Below are 10,888 nucleotides of genomic sequence, written 5' to 3'. Positions count from 1 at the left end.
GATGATAATCAAATGATAATCAAAAAACATACAATTCAATTATTGCGCAAAGCATACAAATATAAATAATTCGGTGCATCATCAGTGTGATACAGTGACAAAATGATAAGAGTTAGAGATTAATCAATTCCAATGATAATTAAAAACATACAATTCAATTATTGTGCCAAGCATACAAATGTATGTAGAGTATTCGGTACTTTATCAGTGCGCTCAAATATAATGATAAGAATGATAAAAGTCATAGTTTAATTAATTTCAGTCATGATTGAAAATCCACAGCATTATTCCTTTTTTTCATGCACTTTAATAATATTTATCTTTTCCATCCATGTAGGTAAAAATTACTGAGCAGCATTGATCGTAACGTGAGAATTTTCACGTAATTTAGTAGTTTGAACTATTTAAATCATCTTTAATCATAATGATACGTGTGAATTTTCACGTAATTCCATATGATTTAGTAGTTTAAATTATTTAAATCACTTTAAATTACTGAGCAACATTGATCGTAGCGTGAGAATTTTCACGTAATTTCACGTAATTTAATAGTTTGAACTATTTAAATCACCTTTAATCATAATGATACGTGTGAATTTTCACGTAATTTCGTATGATTTAGTAGTTTAAATTATTTAAATCACTTTTGATCGTAGTGATATTTGAACCAGTTTGGATTTTAACGTGGGAATTTCCACGTAATTTTACGTAATTTAGCAAATTGAATGATTTAAATTAGTTTCAATGGTTTTCTTATTTGTTATGTGATGTGTTGTAAGGGTGCAATTTTTTATTTTTATTTCATTTATCGATAAACGCTCAAAAAAAAAAAGGTGAAACTATAAGAATTTGTAAAATAAACTAAAAACTAGACAATAAAGAAAAAGATTAGCAAATATGAGTAATTGAAGAAATTGCAAACAAACAAAAGAAAAAAAAAAGAGAAACGGTAAGAATTAACAGATTAAACCGTAAAAATAAATCGTTAAATTATTAAAAATTTAATCAACTTTTAATTAAAGAAAAAAGCAAACAACAAAATATATACTAAAAAAAAAGAAAAATTCGATCGTTTCATATTTTCCTATAAAATTTCACAATTTTTTTTTCTTCTCACGGCTTCGCTATATTTATCGTCTAAATAGTAAAGATTAAAATAATAAAATTTCACAATTTCACATCGTTCATTTCTTCCAAAAGTATCATTGAATCCTAAGGCCTAAGCTGTGACATTTGTGACATTTTGTGACATCTATTGTATTCTAGCCAATTTTTCAAGTACTATTCGGTTATTAGCTTCATTTCATTTTCATCCATCATTTCAGCTTCATTTTATATTTGTTCATTAATAATAATATTCTCTTCCAAGATTGTTTTAAAACCTGAAATTTTTTCAACATTTATCCCACATACTTCTCCCAATACTTCATCCTCATATCTTTTCCAATATTCTTCTTACTCGTTCTGATATCCTGCTTTTTTGTTATAATATCCTACTTGCTTGTCCTAATATTGTCATAATATTCTGCTTACTTGTCCTAATATCTTACCTACTTGTTCTAATATTATCCTAATATCCTGCTCACTTGGCCTAATATTATCCCAATATCCTGCTTACTTGTCCTAATATTTGCCCTACGCTTATGTCCTAATATTGTTATAATATCCTGCTTACTTATTCTAATATCGTCCTAATCCCTTGCCTACTTATCCCAATATCCTGCTTACTTGCCCTAATATATATTGTCCTAATATCTTACCTACTTGTTCTAATATTATCCTAATACCCTACTTACTTATCAAATGATCTATAAGGGAATACTCTTTTAAAATTAAATAACATTTTACATTCATAGCACAAAAACAATTTGCAAAGATAAATAATCGAACAATGCAAAAAAGAAAGCAAAAATTGAGAAAATTTATTGCAAAAGAAAAAATTAATTTAATTTTAAGTCATAACAATTAAATTAATTTCCAATCAAATAATCAGGAAAAACGACGAAACAAAAAAAATTTAACTATCATAGGTGTAAATAAAATTAATATATTTTCACCTTTTTTCTTCTTTTTTTGTTTTTTTTTAGATTTAAATCCTAAACAATGAGAATTAAAGTAAACATTGCAATTGTTGGTTGTTTTTTTTTTTTGAAAACATCTGAAATAAGAAATGTCGTTAGGCTTATTATTTGCATGACAAAAAAGAATGACATAAATGAATAGCAAATTTGGTGCAACAATTAGGTAGGAAAAATTTCAACTTTTAATTTTTAACTTTTAATCATTTCAAATTTAAATAGTTTAAACTTTTAATTACTCTAACACTGTAAGTAGATAAACAGCTCTAATAATGGTTGATTTCCTTTTTTTTTATTTTTTTAACTGAAAATGTCGAAATCCTTAAGCCTAATTTTAAATTTAATAAGTTAGATTAAGTTGAAATTTTAAATTTTGAATAAAATTTCAATTTAATAAGTTAGAAAGGATTTTAACTTATTAAATTGTAATTTGTAGAATACTTCTGAAGATGAAGGTAGAAAATTCAAAAGAGTACGTGAAGATTTCTGGAATGGTTTATTATCTCCAATAAAATGGTACAACAAGTAAACTGCAAAAGTGAAAATATCAAACATAAGTAAGCATCAGAAGATATAAGAATGTTGGAATAAAAGAAGTAACTGAAATTAGACTCTAATTAATTCAAAATTAAACTTTAATTAATTCGAAATTGAAAAATGAAAAGGAACAGAAATGGAAAGATATGGGAAGATGTAAGTAATTTTTCAATTAAAATCTGAAATAAATATGCAAAATTATTCATAGGAAATATCATATAAACATTGGAGCAAATAACAAAATCATTATTGGAATTGTTAGATTAAATCATTCGGTAAATTATTTTATATTATTTAATTTCCATTAAAATAATTGTAAAAAGAATTGAAATCAAAAAAAAAACACTTACCTATTCAAAAAGTCAATTGCACAAATCCAATTTGAATTGGAACGTTAACAAACTAATCCATTATTATGCAATTGCATGCAATCATAATGCATTAACAAATTGCATGACAAATATCCTTGCACGAAAAATTTTGCAAATCAAACCAATGACTGATAACAATTTATCAAATATCGACTTTTCATTGATAATTCAATATGATACTGAAATGAATTTGATATGTGCTAATATTATTGGTACCATTTTAAATGAAATGATTTTTCAAAATTTTTTGAAATATTACATATCCTGTTTATTTCTTATCAATTGAAAAAAATTTGTCCAAAAATATAAAGAAATAATATGGCGACAAAACACTGATTACGATATAATACTGATAATATTATGATAAGATTATTTTCTCTTTAAGATAAGTTTAGAAGTGTATTACGATATAATACTGATAATATTATGATAAGATTATTTTCTCTTTAAGATAAGTTTAGAAGTGTAGCAATGGAAGTTTGTTTCATATCAATTGCTTGTTATCAACAAGAATGATACTGATCTATTATTAACCTTAATTTTTAATAACATTTAACTTTTTTCACTTCTATTTTTCAATGATAATTTTATGAATGGATTTTGATAAAAACACTTTAATTTTTTTTTTTAATGCAAAATCAAATGCCATTTTACGAGCTGCATACTTTCCTAAAATATTAATTAATTAAAAAAGTAATTAGTTCGGATAACAAGTAATGGCTAATGGAAAATTGGTAAGAAAGTAGTTAATTACTAACTAAACTAATTAATTAATTCAAATGCTTTCCATTAATTAAATATTATAATTAAAATCGAAGAAAAAATGATAAAAAAAGTAACTAATTTAAATAATAAATAATGATTAATAGAAAATTAGTGAGAAAGTAGTTAATTGCTAACTAATGAATTAATAAAAAAGTAATTAATTCAAATACTTTCCATCAATTAAACATCATAATTAAAATCGAAGAAAAAAAAGTGAAACAGAACAAATTCTTCGTATGCTTAAAAAATTCTATTCTAATTTTATTTTATAATAACATAAAAAAGTGTATGAAGAAATTCATGAATTTTTTTTCTTTTTTACTCATTAATTAATGAAATTGAAATACAAGTTAGGATGAACAAAATACAAAACTAAAAAAAAGAAATGAAAGTAATTTATAATTCAATGAAATGAAATTGTTTGATGTTTGAAAAATGAAAGGTCAAAGAAAGGTTAAAAAATTAGAAAGAAAAAACTTTTTTCGAAATGCTAAAAAAAAAAAAGAATAAAAACAACGATCAGACATCTTTCGGAGAAAACAAAAATGAATTTTCTAGAAAAGAGAATATTTTTTCAGTAATTAAATGCAGGAAATAAAAAAAAAAAAAATGGAAGAGAAGAAAAAAAATGCCAAAATTTTCGTTTTTTTTTTTTTTGATTAATTAATAAATATCATTGTTTTCTTTCCAAGTAATATTGCGCAAAATGATAACATTTTGACAAGTAATTTCCATGATATGATATTGTAATAATTTAATAATTAGGTAACTATTAAATGAAAATACATTAATAAATAAATGAAAAAGTAATTAATTCTCTAAATGAAATGATATTTACCCATTAATTTAAATAATCAATTTCAAACAATTAAATTTAACTATACCGATCAATTCAAATAATTAATTTAATCATACGATTGAAATTTGATATTTCATTGTAAAAATTCAGATAATTTAAAACCTTGGAATTCAATTCCTTCCATATTTGCATTTTTTTTTTTTAAATAAAATTAAGACAATTTTCGAAATTATAAATTAAATTCATAAATTTGTTTAAAACTTTAAAAACGATGGCAGTAACGATTTCATGAATCTTTTTTCTTTTGCATATTTTTATCAAAATTTCATTCAGCGTCACCAAAGTTCATTTCATTATTAATTTTAATAATTATTAAATTATTTCGTAACGACAAATAAATTGAAATGAGCAAAGAAATGAATGAAATCTTTTTTAAATTTCAAAATTTTGTGCCAAAAATTAGTTTAAATTTTAATTTTTTGTCACAAAATAGCAATACTGTAATTGCAATTTTTTTCAATTGAAAAAAAATTTTATTATTTCTCATGCAAAATTTTCACTTTTCCAATTTAAATTTTTCATAAACAATGCCTGACAATAAATGTTATGCAATTTGATATATTTTAATTCCCAATTACAATTCTGATTATTGAATCATTTCGTTTTTATTCATTGATAGTTGAATTATTCCTTAAAAATCAATCGATAATTTCCGGGATTCTCATACATTCACTTGCAACTAACAATGTAAAATGAAAATAATATTTATTCAAAAAAAAAAAAAAAAACAACGAGAATTTTTAGACAATGAACTAAACTATAAAATAAAATCAAATACTTGAAAGAATTAAACAAACAATCCAAATAATTCATTAAACATTTTTGAAAATACCATTTGTGAACTTTGGAATTAAATCAAATTCAAAATTCGAATTGTATTTTAATTTCAGATATATTTAGAAATGGTCAAACCTGACAAAGTTTTCCATTATTTGTCTTTTCAAACCAAAAAATATTACAAAAAAAGGCAAAATTTGGGCAAAAAAAAAGTGATTATTTTGATTGCGAGGGATGAAATTCAATTACATCCGGAAATACGGTTTAATTCATCCGAAAAAAAAACGGATTTCATTTATTGGTTAAAATACATACAGTAATTATTCTGAAGTGGATTTTTTTTCGTACTTTTTCAGAAAATTATGCAAAAAAAAATTGCGAAAATTTGACTTGAAATTTTTTTTTTTTGTAATTTGACAAAAATAATTTAAAAGAAATAATGAAAAAAGCAGTGAAGAATTCCTTTTCTGAATGTATTTTTTTATATTTGTAAAGAAAAACTTGATTAATAATTATTACTGTGCGTTACATTAACGGCTTATCAGATGATTTTATCAGTTTATCAGATTAATGACTAATTATTAGGATAGTGGCTTAATTTCAAATTTTGTCGATTCGCGTTTAAATTTAGCAATAAGAGATGTTATAAAATATTGCTAATTTATTTCGAATGGAAAGTAAAGTTAGATAAAAGGACAGTTAAATTTCAAGGACAGTAAGATGACACAAAGATACAATAAAAAGTTTCAAGGACAGTAAAGTTAAATGCGTCTTTGTAATAAACCATTTTTTTAATGATTTATTACCACGTAAAACAATCATTAGTTACAATTAACGAATAAATTTAAAATTAATTATTTCAGGCTAAATATTTGATAAGATAATCATTGTGTTTTTCAATTATCATTCTTGATATTTAATTTAATTCTTAAATTGATATTTAATTGGTATTTAATTTTCTAATTGATATTTAATTTTTGATATTTAATTTAATTAATCACTGAATTTCAATAATAGATTGAGAATATAGTGATATATTCATCCATTCAAATAAATTCTATATTGATCTATTCATTAATTAGGTAAGTCCTACAGTGATATATTTAGTAATTAGGTAAATAATTATGAGTAATGATTAAATTTGACATAATTTTTTCCAACGTATTTCAACTTTGTAAACCTTTTCCAGTTTCTATTTAAATTTTTGTTTTAAATATTTTTTTTCTAAATTTTCTAATTCGGTTTTCTTTTTTTTTATTTTAATTTTTTAAACTTTTCTCATCTTCGACGATTCATCTATAAACATATCATAAATTAAATTATTCATACGGATTCAAATATATGGTAAAATAATTTAATCCTTCATTTCATGATGACAACAAATGCTTTGGTGTAAAAATTGTCAATTATCACGAAAGATAATATCATAATTTGTGATATACGATATCAATGATTGACTGATTGCGTAACTACAAAAGGAATCAAAAAAATAATAATAATAATTAAAATTATTTAATTTCTTGTATTGATTAAAAGTACAGTGAGAAAAATATAAAACTGTTTATATTACCATTTTTATATTTTCTTTTCTTTTTTTACTTTTTTTGTTTTTTTTTCGACAGTTTTATCAATATTTTTTTGTTTTACTATTTGAGTGTTTGACATTTTTTTGTCAGTTTTTAATTTCTTTTTCAATTATTTAATTACCTGAAAATAAAAAAAAAATCCTTTCATGTATCCCTTAAAAGATACTTTAAAAAAGGAAAATGCACATTGTCTTTTATTGCATAATTCAATTTTGATTTTCTTTTTTAGATTAAACTTAAAAAAAAGTTAATTAAAATCGATATCAAAATACTGATAAATAATTTCAACAATAAATATATTTTAATTGTAATGGGAAAAAAGAAGAAATTCTCTTTTTAAAAATAGAAGTAAAATAAATTAATCACATTCATTTATCAATGAGAAAAGTTGCAATAGTTTGTTTCATTTTTAAAATGGAAATTAAATTTAAATTTCTGGCTACCTTGCATATTTATCGGAAAAAAAATGCTGATGAAATGTATAAACTTGAATTTCTGGTTATTTTTTATTTATTTCAATATTTCATTTTGTCGCATTTTTTTTCACAGTTATCAAAAATTTTACAAAAAAATTTATAAATAAATTCGATTTTTTTTTAAATTCATTAAATGTAACTTAAAAAAATGTTTTCTGAAATTTGATTAATAAAGTTTTTGATTTCATTTTTTCACGTACTAAATAATACAAATCTAACTAATACTTTTTTTTTGATTAATTTTCAAAGTTTAAAATATGAATTACGAAATGATGCAAAATTTATAGAATTTTACTTTAACATATACAATCAAATTTGTAATTTAAAAGGTATTACTTGCAGAGGCATAGCTAAATTTTAAACTTAAATAGCATGGACCGATAAAAGTTCGGAGAGAAAATTCAAATTTGAAATTTCAAAAAAAAACTGCAAAATTAGAAAAATTTTTGAAAATACGCCTACATTTAATTCAGTAAATGAAAATTACTTTTTATCCTTCAAACTTTTTTTGCGCTTCTTTTTCCAAATTTAAAACAAAATTTTTTAGCAACAATTTTAGGGAATGAAATTGTATTATTATTATTTCTATTTCTGATATTTCATTTTGTTTATTATTCCTTCAATTATTTCATGTCATTCTGTTTGCTTGTTTTCATTTTTTTCAATACTTACAAACTTTCCAATTATTATTTAATATTTAAATGAAATGTTTAATAATTTTTTTGATTTTTAATTTTAAATTATTTATCAAATTTTATTAGAAATTATTATCAATGTCAATTTTCTCAGCTTTTCATTATGAAATTTTAAGCACTTTTCTCATTCAAGTGTATTTAAGCATCTTTTTTTTTGTTGGTATCAACTTTCCGACATAATTTTAATAGTAATGATAGGCGCAAATGAATAAAACAATTTATTTATTGTATAATGAATGATGAAAAGTATTAAGCGTATTTGATAATAATGATAGGCGCATTTGTCTTAATGCATAAGCTTGATTTTTTTTTTTCTCTCAATATCAATATAATTAGCATAATTCTGATAATAATGATATGCGCAAATGAAAGAAAGAAAATCATTCATTTATAATGAATAAAGGAAAGTGTAAAACGTATTTGATAATAATGATAAAGGAAAGTGTAAAACGTATTTGATAATAATGATAGGCGCATTTGTCTTGATGGGTTAAAATTGTTTTTCCTCTTTTTTTTTTCTTGCAATTTTCGCAAATGAATATATACATTATCGAATAAAATAAGTGTAAAATATGCTGAAATAATTTTCTTAAAATGGCAGTTTTAATTGTGACAACAAAAAAAAAAAAGAAGAAAAAAGGAAGAATTAATAGGGCAAAGAATCGGAAAATAAAATGAATGAATTTTAAAACCGTTTTTATTTCTTTGTTTCTTTTTTTTTCTATTAAATAATCATATATATATAATATATATATTTTCTGATTTGTATATCTACACCATAAATTTATATGTAAAATGAATTTAATTGAAGTAAATTGAAAGAAATTGCAAATGAACTGAAATAAAATAAATGGAAAAATAAAAATGAAACTGAATTGAAATGAACTGAAATGGATAATTTATACTGGAAGAGTAAAATGAAATAGATAAATGAATATGATTGAATAAAATTGAATTAAATTATAACAAAAAATTCAAAATTAAATTCATATTTTATTCAAATTAAAATTGGACATAAAAAAAAGAATGTTTATTCCATTATAATAATATTTGAAAATAAACAAAAATAAAAAATAAAAAGAAAAAAGAAAACAGGAAGAAATATGAACAAATTATTAAAATCCTACAAAATGAATGAAACGGATTTTTGAAGTTTCTTTTTTTTTTTTGTTCAATTATTAAAACCAGATTTTCAACAAGTTAAAATGTTTTCTCATAAAGGTAAAACGAAAAAAAATTTGCAAATCTATTTTATTTAATTTTTAGAATATTTTCAAGAATTTTGGAATGAATTTTGATGTTTGTATTTTAAAATTTTTTCTTTTTTCCTTATTTCATATTTGATTACAGTAATATTGTATTTTCCTCATTTTGAAATTTATTTAAATTTGAAATGATCGATTGAAATAATTTTCGATTTTTTCTCGGATTAGGCATTTGCAAAATCATTAAGTTATGCAAATAAAATGATTGTAAATGTTTGATATAAATAAATAAATAAACGATTAATCAATAAATAGGTATATGTATATATATATTTGAGATTACAACATTTGAACTGTGATAATTTAATGATGGCAAAAATTTACGGAAAACTTTTGAAATTAACAAAAAGAAAAAAAAATCCTCGCAAGATTAAAATTTTCAAAAGAAAAGATAAAGTTAAAAGGAAAAAAAATTGCCTTCAATTTTAAGAATTTATTCGTGTAAAATTATATCTGAAAGTATTATACAATTAGTTAATATTTAATAGAAATAATTTATTATCAAAATAATTATAAATATTCTTTTTTTTATCAGTGATAAAAAATAAAAAATTTATCCAAATTATTATTTTATTAAATTTTTAATTTCATAGTTGTTGTTCTTTTTTTTTTGTTTTTGTTTTGCCTCTTAAACATTTAATTTGATCAATTTATCACAAGGCAGTCCTTGGAATTTTCAAGAACGATGACATTTGGATGACAAAATCATTTGTTTATCGATAAGATGAGAAAGTCTTGATACGATTGAATAAATATTTATCGGAGTTACCGGTTTAGATTAATGGAATGTAATTAAAACAATTCCTTCACCAAATATTTTTTTTAATAATTAAAGCCTAACTTGTACAACGTATAAATATAATTGGAAATGATATTTAGAACTTAAATATCGCTTTGTTTTTCCTTCTATTAATTGATTTATTTTGGATAAAATTAACATTATATTGATTCATTTTATAAAATAACTGAATATTAATTATGACTAAATATGCCTTATTCCTGTCATTTCAAATTTATTTCTATCATTTCCAATTAAAATGAATTATTCCATTTTTCTTTCAAAACAATTGCATTGGATGGACTTTTCTTTGTTCTTTTTCTTTTTTAAAATAATTTTCACAATTTTAATTTAATCTAAAAATTTGTAGCATCTTTTGTTATCATAAGAAGAAGGATGATAAAGTGCAATATCGGCGATAACACGAGTTACAACAACAATAACAATAATAACAATGATGACAATGACAAAAATCATCATTATCATCGTCATCATCGTCATCATCGTCATCATCATCATCATCATCATCATCATCATCATCATCATCATCACCATCATAATCATCATCATCATTGTTATCATCATCATTGTTATCATCATCATCATTGTTATCATTACCATCATTGTTATCATCATCATCATCATTGTCATCATCCAATAATACAACATTCAGAAATGAAAATGCTATTGAACCGATCAGT

Source organism: Loa loa (assembly GCF_000183805.2).
Source record: "Loa loa unplaced genomic scaffold supercont3.515, whole genome shotgun sequence".
NCBI lineage: Eukaryota > Metazoa > Nematoda > Chromadorea > Rhabditida > Onchocercidae > Loa > Loa loa.
Note: the sequence above shows the minus strand (reverse complement) of the source record.